At 36.5% G+C, this 14042-nt stretch overlaps 1 pseudogene; it reads right to left on the reverse strand.

The window, feature by feature from the left end:
* LOC123529908 (alanine aminotransferase 2-like) overlaps positions 1 to 14042 on the reverse strand; it is a 39129-nt pseudogene that overhangs the window by 18384 nt on the left and 6703 nt on the right.

Genomic DNA, 14042 nt, shown 5'->3' on the forward strand with positions numbered 1-14042 from the left:
CCCAATTGGGCCGGTTTTTTAGGGATGCCCTCATTATTTGGGCATAGGGCCCGTTTTTTTAGCTCATGTGACCAAATTTTGAAATTTACCAGATATTATCCGTAAAAAATTTTTTTCCAATTTTCATAAAGATCATTGAAAAAATATGGTTCCTTTCAAAAGGGCACCCGGTTTTTCCAAATTTTTTGACCTATTGACCCCAGTTTTTGAAGGTTTGGGGACCCCGTTTTTTAAATTTTCCCAATATATCAAGGTGAAAAATTCTCACTAATTTTCATGAAAATCTCATGAAAAATATTTGGGCCCCTAGAGAGGGGCACAAGGGGGGTTTTTTTTTTTAAAAACCAACTGGCCCGTTTTTTCCCCCCCCATGTGACCCAGTTTTAAAAATGACCCGATATTTCACGGTGAAATTCAGGGTCAAATTTTTATGAAAATCCCTTTTTAAAAATTTTGGCCTCTAGAGAGGGGCAAAGATTTTTTTAAATTTTAGCCTACTGACTAGTTTTTGACCCCGTTGACCAGTTTCAAAAAATTTTCCTAGATATCCTTAGATGAAATTTTGACCTTTTTTTACAGATCCCATTTAAAAGTATGGCCCCTTTGAGGGTCACAAAGGGTTTTTTTTTTTTTTTGACCCACTGACCTAGTTTTTTTTGGGACATGACCCCGTTTCAAACTTTCCCCAGATATATCAAAGGGGAACTTTTTGACCCTTTTTTTGGAAATCCCTTCACAAGTTGGCTCTAGAAGAGGTCCCAAGGTTTTTCTTTTTTTTTGACCTGCCCGACCTTGTTTTTGTCGGGAAATTTACCCGTTTCGAAATTGACCCCGATATCATCAAGACGAACATTCGCCCCAAATTTTTATTTCAGTTTCCTTTAAAAAAAATTTGGGCTTTAGGGAGGTCAAGGTTTTTTTTATTATTTGACTTCTGACTAGGGGGTTTTATGGGAGTGAACACTTTTGAAAATTGACCTAGATATATCAAGATGGGAAAATTCGACCAACTTTCATCAGATCCCATGGAAAAAAAATGGCCTCTAGAAAAGGGGCACAAGGGTTTTTCTATTATTTTTACCTATGACCCAGTTTTTTAAGCACGTGCCCCCTTTCGAAAATTTGGGCCCAGATATAAACAATGGTGAAAATTCTGACCTTTTTCATGAAAATCTCTTTTAATTTTAAAAGGTTCTAGGAGGTCACAAAAGGTTTTTTTTATTTTTAAAAACCCCATGACCCAGTTTTTTGGGCCGCACGTGACCCCGTTTCAAAAATTGCCTAGATATCTTAAGATGAAAATTTAGACCCAAATTTTTTACAGTTCCCAGAAAAAAAAGGCCTATTCGAGGTCAGAAGGTTTTTTATTATTTGACCTATGACCCAGTTTTTTTACGGCACGTGACCCAGTTTCGAAAATTGCCCCGATACATCAAAGGGGAAAAATTTTATAATTTTCATGAAACCCTTTTGAAATATATGGCCCCTAGAGGGGTCACAAAGGTTTTTTTTATTTTAGACCCACTACCCCGGGTTTTTTTTGGCGTTTACCCCGGTTCGAAGTGACCCAGAAATTTATCAAGATAAACTTCAGACCAAAATTTTACAGATCCCTTGAAAAATATGGCCCCTTTTGAGAGGTTTACAAGGTTTTTCTATTTTTTAAATAATGACCTAGGGTTTTTTATGGGGATGTGACCAGTTTCGAACTTGACCTAGATATATCAAGGTGAAACGTTCTGATTAATTTTAAAGAAAATCTTTTTTTGGGGAAATTTTTGGCCCCTAGAGAGGTCCAAGGTTTTTCTATTTTTAGACCCCATGAAATGTTTTTTATGGACGTGGACCAGTTTCGCTTGATCTAGATTTCTCAAGGTGAAAATTCTGACCCAAATTTTTATGAAGATCTTGTGAAATATATGGCCCCTAGAGAGGTCACAAAGGTTTTTTTTATTTTTGACCTATGACCTAGTTTTTGAAAAAGGGACCCGGGGCCGTTTGAATTGTCCTTGATTCTTTTAAGATGAACCCTTCTGACCCAAATTTAAAAAAGAAACCCAAAGAAAAATGTGGACCTTAAAAGTGGTTAAAAAGCAAAAGTTTTCGGACCCGGGGGACGGCGACGGACACGCGCGTTTACAAAAAACTCACCTTGTCACTTTGTGACAGGTTTTGGGTAAAAAACCAAAACATTTAAAAAGCTGTCTGTGCAGAAAAAGGTAAAATAGCCCAATTTTGGCCCTTTTAAGGGGCCCTAAATCTGGGGAACCCCTAGTGGGGAATTTGGGCCCAGTTCAAGAAAAAAACCGAGATCTTTTGGTGATTTCAAGTTTTGTGCCCGTTTGGTTAAAAAACAAATCAATTAAAAAAAGGGTTTTTATTGTGCAGAAAAAGGTCCCAAAAAAGTTAAATTTTTGGCCCCTTTTAGGGGCCATTTAACCCCTGGAACCCTTTAAAGGGGCTGGGGCCCGTTCAAAAAGGAACCGGGGGTCTTTTTGGTGATCAAGTTGTGTGGGAAATTTGGTTAAAAAAAAAATAAACGAAACCCCCTATCAAAGCAGACACGAAATTGTTGCGGAAAAGCACGGGCTGGAAAAGGACGGGAAAGGGGGATCACCAAAAATCACCATGTCACTATGTGACAGGTGAGCTAATAAAAAAAGAGGGCCCGTTTGGCCCCGTGTCGCTCACCCGAAAAACTATTTCCCCAAAATGATACGTTGTTTTTAAAACCCAAACTATTAGAAGCTGCTAAGGTGTATTTATTTTGATAAAAAAATAAAAGGGGGTAAACTGTCATAAATTCATTTAATATGTATCTTCACTGAAAAGTTTCCCAAATCCCTCTGTTGACATAAATGAAAAATTTTTGATTTAGTATTTCATTAGTTACGGACATTATACCCTTTTAATTTGAAAAAAAGGGAGGTAAATTTGACATAAAATCAGTCCATAGTTATCTACCCTCATTGGCTCAGTCCAACTAATGACAATAATGAAATTTCAAATAAGTCTATAAGTACTTACTGATATAAATCCATTTTGATTACAATCAGGGGAGGTAATAAGAGATAAAATAACTCTGGAACCTACCATTGGATCTGACAGGTTCGTCATGGAATCCAAGATTTATTGTTGTTGAAGATATTTTGGAAGTTTATATCAAATCAAACCATAAATGAAGTCTCTATATGGCTGCAAAAGCCAAAATAGCCAATTTTGGACATTTAAGGGGCTATAACTCTGGAACCGATGATGGAATCTGGCCAGTTCAAGAAAGGAACAAAGATCTTGTGGTGATACAAGTTGTGTGCAAGTTTGGTTAAAATCAAATCTTAAATGAAGCTGCTATTATGCAGACAAGGTCAAAATAGCTAATTTTGGCCCTTTCAGGGGCCATAACTCTTGAACCCATAATGGAATCTGGCCAGTTCAAGAAAGGAACTGAGATCTTATGGTGATACAAGTTGTGTGCCAGTTTGGTAAAAATCAAATCATAAATAAAGCTGCTACTGTGCAGACAAGGGGCTATAACTCTGGAACCTGTGATGGGATCTGGCCAGTTCAAAAAAGGAACCAAGATCTTATGGTGATACAAGTTGTGTGCAAGTTTGATTAAATTCAAATCATAAATGAAGCTGCTATTGTGCAGACAAGGTCAAAATAGCTAATTCTGGCCCTTTCAGAGGCCATACCTCTGGAACCCATAACGAAATCTGACCAGTTCAAGAAAAGAACCGAGATCTTAAGGTGATACAAGTTGTGTGCCAGTTTGGTAAAAATCAAGTTATAAATAAAGCTGCTATTGTGCAGACAAGGTCAAAATAGCTAATTCGTGCCCTTTCAGGGGCCATCACTCTGGAACCCATAATGGAATCTGGCCAGTTCAAGAAAGGAACCATCTTATGATGATACAAGTTGTGTGCAAGTTTGGTTAAAATAAAATCATAAATGAAGCTGCTATTGTGCAGACAAGGTCAAAATAGCTAATTCTGGCCCTTTTAGAGGCCATACCTCTGGAACCCATAACAAAATCTGACCAGTTCAAGAAAAGAACCGAGATCTTAAGGTGATACAAGTTGTGTGCCAGTTTGGTAAAAATCAAGTAAATCCTGTAATGGGATCTGGCCAGTTCAAGAAAGAAACCGAGATCTTATGGTGATACAAGTTGTGTGCAAGTTTGGTTAAAAAAAAATTCTAAATGAAACCACTATCGTGCAGACAAGATATTGTTGACGGACGGACGCACGCACGCACGAGACGGACGGACTGACGACGGACGAAGGGTGATCACAAAAGCTCACCTTGTCACTATGTGACAGGTGAGCTAATAAAATCATAAATGAAACCACTATCGTGCAGACAAGAAATTGTTGATAGACGCACAGACGACGGACGAAGAGTGATCACAAAAGCTCACCTTGTCACTATATGACAGGTGAGCTAAAAAGAACAACAATTACAACATTACCACTTTTTTAAATGGTTTCTCTTTGCCTGCAGCCAGCTCTTTACTAAGATTGACTGAACGAGTCACAATTGGTCCCCTGACTGCATATTCCATTTCCACTGCACGTGGATTAATGGTCTTCATAGTGAGCACATGGCTCTCCTCAGTAGCTATATCTCCCATGTTGATCACTCTATCAGCTTACCTGAAATTCAAAATACAAAGTTGCATTTAAAAATCTGTCCTTTTAGGTAAAGGCAGGGATTTTTTTACCATTTCAAACCTGGGGTCCAGGGCCAATTCTGTTGGGAAAAATGGCACGTAAAACCTGAAAATTGGAAAATTAAAAAAAAAAAATTTTACCATTGTATGAAATTTAATTCAGCATTGTATCACGCCATGTACCCGGATAATCCTAACTCTGTTCAGCGACCCTAACTCAGTGCCAACATGGCTGACAGAAAGACGATGTATGTAGTTAATTTCCTTGTCTTTTTTCGTGTTTTTATGTGAGTATGCAATGTTAGCGTAAAGCTTTTGATAGTCATAATATCCTGTATTGATAACATGTTTTGTGTAGTAAATATTTCAATCGAAATGTCACATTATGTGGCTGGAATTCATTAAAATGTACTGAAAAAAGTCTTCAAAATGAACATGTTTTATGTTTCTAACTGTTTTAAAGTATCAGAAATTGCAGTAAGACCTTACTTATTAAATGTATTAGTTCCATAAATATCTCTTTGACAATGTTTAACAGTATCAAAGTTTGAAATCGATTTCTATAGCTTAAAAATTGTATTGATTATGAGGTGGGTTTAAATTTGCGGATAATTCCTAACTGGTATAGGAAACAGTGCTGGATAAATACGAACTTAGCATGGATAAACACCTAACCAAACAAAAACTGCTGTTCGTCTGTGCTTTTTTATGGGCTGCTGATGCTCGAAGTTCTTTGATCCACCCACCCCTGCAGGGATGTTGGATTCCTATGTCCAACTTATCCGACTCGTGATTTTTTGCCGGCGGACAAGTGCATTTTTCATTCTGTGTGTCCGTGGAAAAGCATACTTTTTCAGGTATAAAATGAGAAAACATAAAATATCATTTAGATTGTGTGTTACTTCAGGTGTATGGAGGTGATAAAGATAATGGGTTCTTTGACTATGTCTCGCGCACATGTAACTCGGTGACTATGATAAAATATCAGAGAAGATTTAGATACAAGAAGATTTATTTAACGTCGGAAAAGTATAAACATATAACACTAGCTTAAAGCTATTTTCCGACAAACACATGTAAATAAGTTCAACATAAGTAAAACAGCTGTAATAAAATGCAAATATGTTAAAGCACATTAAAGCAAATAAAGCATCTGCTCTAAGTAGATAAGAAACCAATCACAAATTATCACATACATGTTACAGCGCATTAAAACAAAATAGCACATATGTACTAGCAAATAAAACGAAAAAATAATTTACCACATACAGATTTAGCACATTTAAAGCTGACACTACACAAAAATAAGAAGAGTCACATTTTACAACATGCATTTAAAAAAAACAACATAAAAGAAGAAATTATATACATGCTAAAGGGAACATAAGAACTACTTAAAGTAGCTGAAGAAAAATATTTGCATCATCAGCATATAGCATTCTGTAACTAAAACTATAAAAAGGAAAACAAGGGTTACACACAGAGAACAAAAAGGACATTTAAAGACATCAGAAACGTAAACAACTTATAAAAAGTATTATGACAAGTTTGTAAGTAGAATTCCAACTGCTGAGACAATAAGTCACTGCCAAAGGAAATATTTGACCCAGTAGTCAGCCAAATTAAAATCAAAAGCACACAGAGATCGCAAGTATGACTAAAACAAGTCGGAACGTTTTAAGAGTCTTTCTCTGAATTCATCTGGCTTTGCACCATTGCGTGGGCAGTGTTTCGGGCATGACCTCAAAAGATCCCGAACACTGCTTACGCGATTTCAGACTTTTATAAACGTTAAAAGGCAAATATTTCAACAGCTTATATTTTACCACAGTTACTGTGATATGCTTTTCTTTTCATTGTCCTAAAAAAGAACTCGATCTCCAGTCTGTTTGCGCTTTCATGAAGGTTTGATTTTAAACAAATCAGAGCAAGTGAAATTTTGACTACGGACAAGTGGATTTTAAGTGTCTGGGGACAAGTGAAAATGTAAGGATACCCACACCCCTGTCCCGTCAGTCCATGCATCACTCCCCCACCCCACCCCACCCCACCCCACCACACACACACTTTTCTTCCCTATTTACCGTCTGAAAAATATCATATTTGATAATTAATCATAAATCTAACCCCATTTAAACAATATCAAAAATATTCCATTAGCACCTCTATAAAAATCTCTTACACTATACGATATACAAGATTTGAAACAAACACAATTCTTCTGAAACAGTGTGTGTGTGTGTGCGTGTGTGTGTGTGCGTGTGTGCGTGCGTGCGTGCGTGTGTGTGAGAGAGAGAGAGAGGGAGGGAGAGAGGGTTGGGGACTACATAACGTCGAACATCGGTGGTATTGAATAATTTCTTATGTAAATATAATAATTTTGACTTTTATACTGAGTTATTTTTTAGGGTTTATTCCAAACATTGCTATTTGCATTATATCAAAATTATGAAAAAATATTTGACTGTAGTGGGCATACATATAACTTCTTAAAATTAATGGCAAAGTTTGAAGACAATACCGCTTATAAAGTAATGTTTACAATAATCAGACCATGTACATGTCAACTCATTCATTTCTATAGAATACTAGTCAGTTAGGTGTTTATCCGTCACACAATTTCGTGTAAGTTAGGTTTTTATCCATTCCTCATGTAAACCGAGTTCGGTTTTTATCAAATCAAAGTTAGGTTTTTTATCCCTTTTCTCGCTGTCAGTACATTTGAACATGTATTGTGTCAACATGTAGTGGGTTAACAACATAGTGTAAAGGCGCCTATAAAGCAGTATATCTTTGCTTTCAAACAACAAAATAGTCGAGGCATCAAAAGCATAGAAGTATTTTTAAAGATTTTTTGTAAAAGTTTTCATTGAAAAAGTTGCCTTGTTCGTCGTTTTTCCACCTGAATACACAAAGGTTGATATATTTAACATGATACATTTTGAAATAAATATACACTTGATCAATGGAGATAGATATAACAACAGAAACATTCCTTTATACATCGTAATTATACAGAAAACAAAGTTGTATCAGCTTTACATCCGCCATGTTGGCACTGAGTTAGGGTCGCTGAACAGAGTTAAGATTATCCGGGTACATGGCCTGTTGTATGTCACATTACAAATACATGTCATTTTTCCTTTTTTTTTTTTTGTCTCTTGAAAGTGTCTACTAAATTGCACAAAGAAAGTCACAAAAAACTAAGTTAAGACAAAGAAGGGTCAGTGAAACCTTCAGATTTCGGTAGGTCAGTAACAGCTTCACGTGTGTACAGTATTTTATCCAATGTTTTCGGGCCTGGTCCGAGGATGTGTTTTCTTTGTCATCGGCATTCTCTTACCTAACCGAATCCTGGGACTTTATCTCGGTGAATGTTTCTCAGCACTTGTTTTATTGACAAAGCTGAAGTTTGACAGCCTTTTGTTGTCAGCAGCATACTTTTTTATGACTTTATTCGTGTAATCTTCTTCTTCTTCTCGTACACAATTACACTGTCAGACCAGTAGCCTCGATGAAACTTGTGGTTTGCCGCAGATCCTCAATGCCTCCATACAGTTTCTGGTGGATTGAGGTATCTATCGGTCAAGTGGCAGCTCGCTCCTGGTCATGCCTTTTACATCTCTGAAAAATATGCTCCGCAGTCTGATCTTCCTTGCCACATGGACAAGTTGGCGATGATGCCAGTCTGTATTTCTTGTACATGTGAGCACTGAGCTTGTTGTGCCCTGAGAGCAGCCTGACCATCATCACTTGTTCAGACCGATCAAGGAGATGAAAAGCATCTTCCTCCAACCTTGGTCTCGTTAGTACCTTGATGATGGTGACTTTCGCCTTGTAACTCACAGGTTCTGTTGGTTGTTCTGACTGAGCTCCTAGCTTAGCCAGTTTGTCTGCCTCTTCATTGCCTGCAAGTCCACAAGTCCACTGAAGTGCTACTTTGCAGGTTATACTCAGGCTCTGCATTCTCCTGGCTAGCTGCGGAGCTTTATTGTTGATCAGAGCTTCCATGACAGACAGTGCATCTGTGAGAAAGACGACTGAGGAGCTTTCTTCTGCCGAGTCTTCAACCATTGAGACGGTCTTCATGAGTGCTTCAGTCTCTGCCTTGTAATTGCTGCAGTGTTTTCCCGTGGCTGTATAGACATGAGTCCATGATTCTGGAGGATAGTCTTCATTAGTGCATGTCAATTTGTGGGAATATGGGCTGCCGTGAGAAAAATATTGAGAAATATAGAGACCTATACCACATTGTAGATTGAAATGAGTTATCGTAATTTCCCATGTATCTCTTTCCAGACACACGACTGGAAAAAGTTATGACGTCATAAATATGGCGGCTTAAGAGAAAATAAAAACGTAGGCTGCTGAATAATTACAGGTGACAACGTCTTTGAAAACTATGTTATGATTGCATAATTCATATATTTAGTGAAGGTAATGTTTATTCTAGCAGATAAAACCATTTTATGGAAAAGGATGGAATTCATTATGCTTAAAATGAAAAAAAAATATCCATAAATATCAAAAAATGACAAAAACCACTGAATAACGATATTAAGTGAGCAAATATCTATTTAATGGCGCAGTATGTTCCATTTAAAATAGACATAGTCTGATAAACTATCACTACAATAGTCGATTAGCATCATTATATGTATCTATATACCCTTGTTATCTGTATGAGTGTGTCAGATCTGCTTAATGCCCCGACACTGTGGTCAGAACTCAAAATCAATAGAAAAAATATCTGTTTCAATTTTAAGAATGCTTTTTCTAATGCATTTAAAGCTTGTTGTAAACTATTTTGTAGTGCAGATTCTCCTATTGAAATTGATAAATCCAATCAATTTATACATACTTCCCAGTAAAACTAAGTTAAAGACATCTACGAAAGGAATCATCAGAAGATTTCTCTAAAAATGTTTTTGTCCAGCATACTAGTGGTCTATGACGTCATCGTCATTTAGCGCTACAGTATATTTACAGAAGAAAATTTATAATACTAAAAACTACCCCTTGAGTCCTTTCAGTGAACAGGATTTGGTCACTAATCACATCCCTTCATTTGTTTTTTCAAGCAAAGCTCGCATATATGATCAGTACTATTATTTTCGATTCCTTCATTGCATATAAAATAAGATTATGCTCATTTCATAGATAAATTAACCTCTAATACATGTACCACTTCTAATTTATTAAAACTGTGTCAAACTGTGAAAAAGAAATATAATATTGCGACAAAGTATATATGCAGATTCTGAAAAAAAAACATTCCCAGAAAAATTAAAATCCAGCAATTACAGGGTGTGCTGTTCCGTCATTTCATATGATTCCTTTACTCTTTATACCTATTTACCAAATAATCCAAAGAATTACAAAGGAACTGCTTTAATTAAAGACCTTTTCTCGTGTATTTAATTTCAGTTAAGCATTTTTCTGCTTGTAACATTGCTAAAATAATTTCCATGTGAACCTGAAAGGCAGTTTGTCAAAGCATCTTCTTATTAAACGATGTAAGGGAATGCAGTTTTTCGAAAGATAATAAGTAATCCATGAAAACAACTTCTGCCTAGCTTGTCGTATGATTTAGAAAAGGTTAAACACAGTTATGTGTGGCTACTATATGAAAAATAATTCACACATTCTTGATGAAGTTTTCAAATACAAACGATCAGTTGTTGCTCAAATAGTTGTCATTTTTTTATGTCAGGGAGGTGTAGTTATTAAATGAAACTAACAATTCAAAGACTAAAATACTGCCTCGCTTGGGATTGATATATCTCCATATCTTAAATTGATTTATACTTTCAAGTTTATTTACTGGAGTTTTTCTCTATTCAGATGGGGATGTTTCCCATACAATCTTCTGCAATATATCAGCTTAGATAACTGTCTGTTTCTAGATAGTTAACGTAGCTTGTCACAATCAGCTGTAGGTCATGTTGTTTGTCGGTTATATGCGACGTTTAATAAATACACTTTCCTTAACTTTTATATAATCTTCATATATTTGCAAGAGCGACTTTCAAGAATTCAATAAACGTTATCAATATGTCCTTTAGCAGATATACTGCTATTATCAAGTGCAAGAATATTTTACTAAATTTCATGATTGTAATTCAGACTTATGTGGGTTATTTTGTTGTTTTTTATGGTTTAATAGCAATTAAAAAACACTTCTTTTACTAAGTGTATCAAAACAGTAGTTATTTATCAATATCAATGAAAATTTTCACAAATGATGAAATGTTTTATCATATGCGGTTCTGATCCTCTTATTTGGAGATATGTTGCATATGTGGTGTTCATTCTTTTGTCAGCTGGATGCTACACTTTCCTCTTTGATCGTGACCAATGAAAGAGGTGGACCATGCCATGACTGGTGGTTCTTAAAGGCCATTGGGACTGAGCTGCTTTGATATATTTCTACTTTCCTGATTTGTCGGATCCTTAATAATGTTCTGCTAGTATTCTGCTTTCTGTAACGGCATGATTTGTTAAAAGCTTTAAGAAGATCCCTTGAAAGTATAGAATGCAAATAATCAAGATAATAGAAGACTTGTTTTGACTAAGTTTGTTCCTGAGCGGTTTAGAAAGGTGAAAAAAATCTCATGCCCTTTAGCACCAGCTTAAGCTGAATTATACTATAATGATATTTAACGAACTTCATAATACTAAAGGACCAGAGGCTATTTACATATTAGATATTTGTAGATATTTACTCGATCATTTTTGTGTTTCAATTAATAGCGTGCCCTCAGTTTCCCTTGCGTGAATAAGACACTCAGCAGTCGGGGGATTGAGTTTACGTATAATGTTCTATAACATGGGAATATGGTGGAGATATAGAATGTGAGCATTATTTCTAAACTACTGTTTAAGCACACCAGCCTTGTTTTGCAACTGACCGTTCCAAGGCTTTGCCGCACTACGTTCCTTTATTTTACGTTTTAAGCTTTCTGTCTATTGGCTTTACTCAGTTCATGTATTTATCATGTTCTAACCTATACATGCATTGCTGCAGAGTTTTACGGTTCAAAGATGCGTTGCATTAACATGAATCAGAGTTTATCACAAATCGGATCTGTTGAGAAGTATTTTCAGTTTCAGAGAAGGAATGATGAAAGAAAGAAAATGAAATGATTATTCCCTGCCCCTGATATCCCTCCTCCTGCAATTAGCTAAACATAATTACGGAAAACCCATAATAAACGTTCAAATGCAGGTTTGATAAATAACATTGTTTATAGATACTTTTGTTATCGCGGAGCTGAAGATAAATTAAGTAAAACGCTTTCAGTGTTGATGTCAAGTTTGAATGCATATGATTAACCAGTAATTCTGAGTAACTAAGTCGACTATTATGAATCTAACTTTAAGAAAATATCTGTTAAATTTCCATCGGCATAGTCATCTTGATTGTACTTAAATCTTGTTTAAATAAAATTGCAAACAATGCATGTAATATGCACATGTTCTAATAATAACAGCATAGACAATTACTTGTGCCGACATTGATTTGTATTGCATTTTCGACAAAATCCTTTCCTTCTAGGTACTGATTAAAACCAGATATTAATAACGTATTTTCCCTTATTGTATGCTATATTTCTTTTAACGTTTGGAATTAATCTTAAATGCCATAAGATTAGTCGAAAATATTTTATTTCAAGAGGTAGAAGCGACATGTAAAAATGCGTTGTAAATTAGGTGGGTGGGGTACGAAATAAACAATGAAAATAACTTAAATATACTTTCTACTGAGAAAGTGCAAATAAAATATATTTGATATGTCCAATTGGCTTGTTTAATAACATCATATCCGATATTATAAGCAATATTAGTAATATTTTCAATCATTATTCAGCAGTATTATTTTCGTAAACGGTCGCCATATTGATGACGTCATTTCCGGATCCAGTCGCGGTCCCCAGAAGAGATACATACATATTATTTTTGTCTTGGCCCAAGGAATAATTTGGTATATGTGGCTATATTTCTCAACTACTTTCGAGCGGGATTACGAATGGCCGTGTACTACATTGATCATAGCAAGTGTGAGGCTCTTTTAAATGCCTTCATCCTCTTGTTTCCCGCAGTCAAGACGAGGAACAGGAGGACAGATCATTCGCTAGTGGGTTTATGTCTTCACTACCTAGGGGAGTCGCTGGTATGTTCAGCTCAGTTTTGAACTCTCGGTTGAGTTTCTTTGCCTCATGAACGAAGCTGCTACGTTTGAGCCGATTTCTGGTGTAGCCATCTAGCTTGGCTTTCATGGGATGGTCTTGAAAAGACCTGAACTTCTCTGCTTGAAGCAGGACCTTTGCATGTCTCCTGTCTTGTAATGGCTGTGTGCCTGTTAGCTTCTCCATGAAGGAGATTGGTGTAGACTTTGTAGCACCTATCATGATCCGCAATGCTTGGTTCTGAACCTTGTCTAAAGCATGTTGGTTAGTTTTGGCAGTAGTGGACCAGGCAGTTGAGCTATACTCTAAATGGGGTCTCACTGTTCCCTGATATACTGTCTTGAGTATTTGATCATTTGCTCCCCACGTTGTTCCAGCAAGTTTGCGCATCATGGCAAGCTTCCTAGGGGCCTTTCCTTCTGCTTGACTAATGTGGGGCTTCCAGGTTAGCAGTTTGTCAAAGGTCACTCCAAGGTACTTTACCTTGTCTGCTTCAATCAGCAAAGTATTTCCCATCTTGATTTTACCCGCCCTCTGCTTTGATGACAGGGAGAATAGTGTGGTGGACGATTTCTCTGTATTGATTGATACACACCAATCTTCAGCCAAAGCTGAAAGCTTGTTGATGGCTTCTTGCATCCTGTATGTGGCTGTAGTGGCATGTTCTTCCTTACACCATAACACCAGATCGTCAGCGTAGAGTGCAGCCTTAACTCCTTTCGATAGTTCAGACACCAGATCATTGATGAAAAGCAAGAAGAATGTAGGGGATAAGACTCCGCTTTGTGGGACACCATGACATAACAGGAACTTCCTACTGCTGGCATATGTTCTAAACTGACTCTTGCTCTCCTGTTGTGGAGGTATGACTTAATCCACCTCAGCATGTGACCTCCTACTCCAGTCCTCATCAGTTTGACGAGGAGTCCATCATGTACTAACTAATTTCAGCTAGTCATTAACAGGTCTAGGAAAGTGGAGTATTTACAGATTATCTGTAAATTTACAGATAATCTATAAATATACAGATTTTTCAATCTGTAAATTTACAGATTGTGTGTATGAAAACTGATTAAATTACATTTATCCTCAAAACCGCAGCTTGGAATTAATTGGTTTATTTACAGCATGCATAAATTAAAGTCATTAAATTTTGTGGGTTTCAGCCATTTTTGTTGACT

The sequence above is a fragment of the Mercenaria mercenaria genome, chromosome 13, assembly GCF_021730395.1.
Source record: "Mercenaria mercenaria strain notata chromosome 13, MADL_Memer_1, whole genome shotgun sequence".
NCBI lineage: Eukaryota > Metazoa > Mollusca > Bivalvia > Venerida > Veneridae > Mercenaria > Mercenaria mercenaria.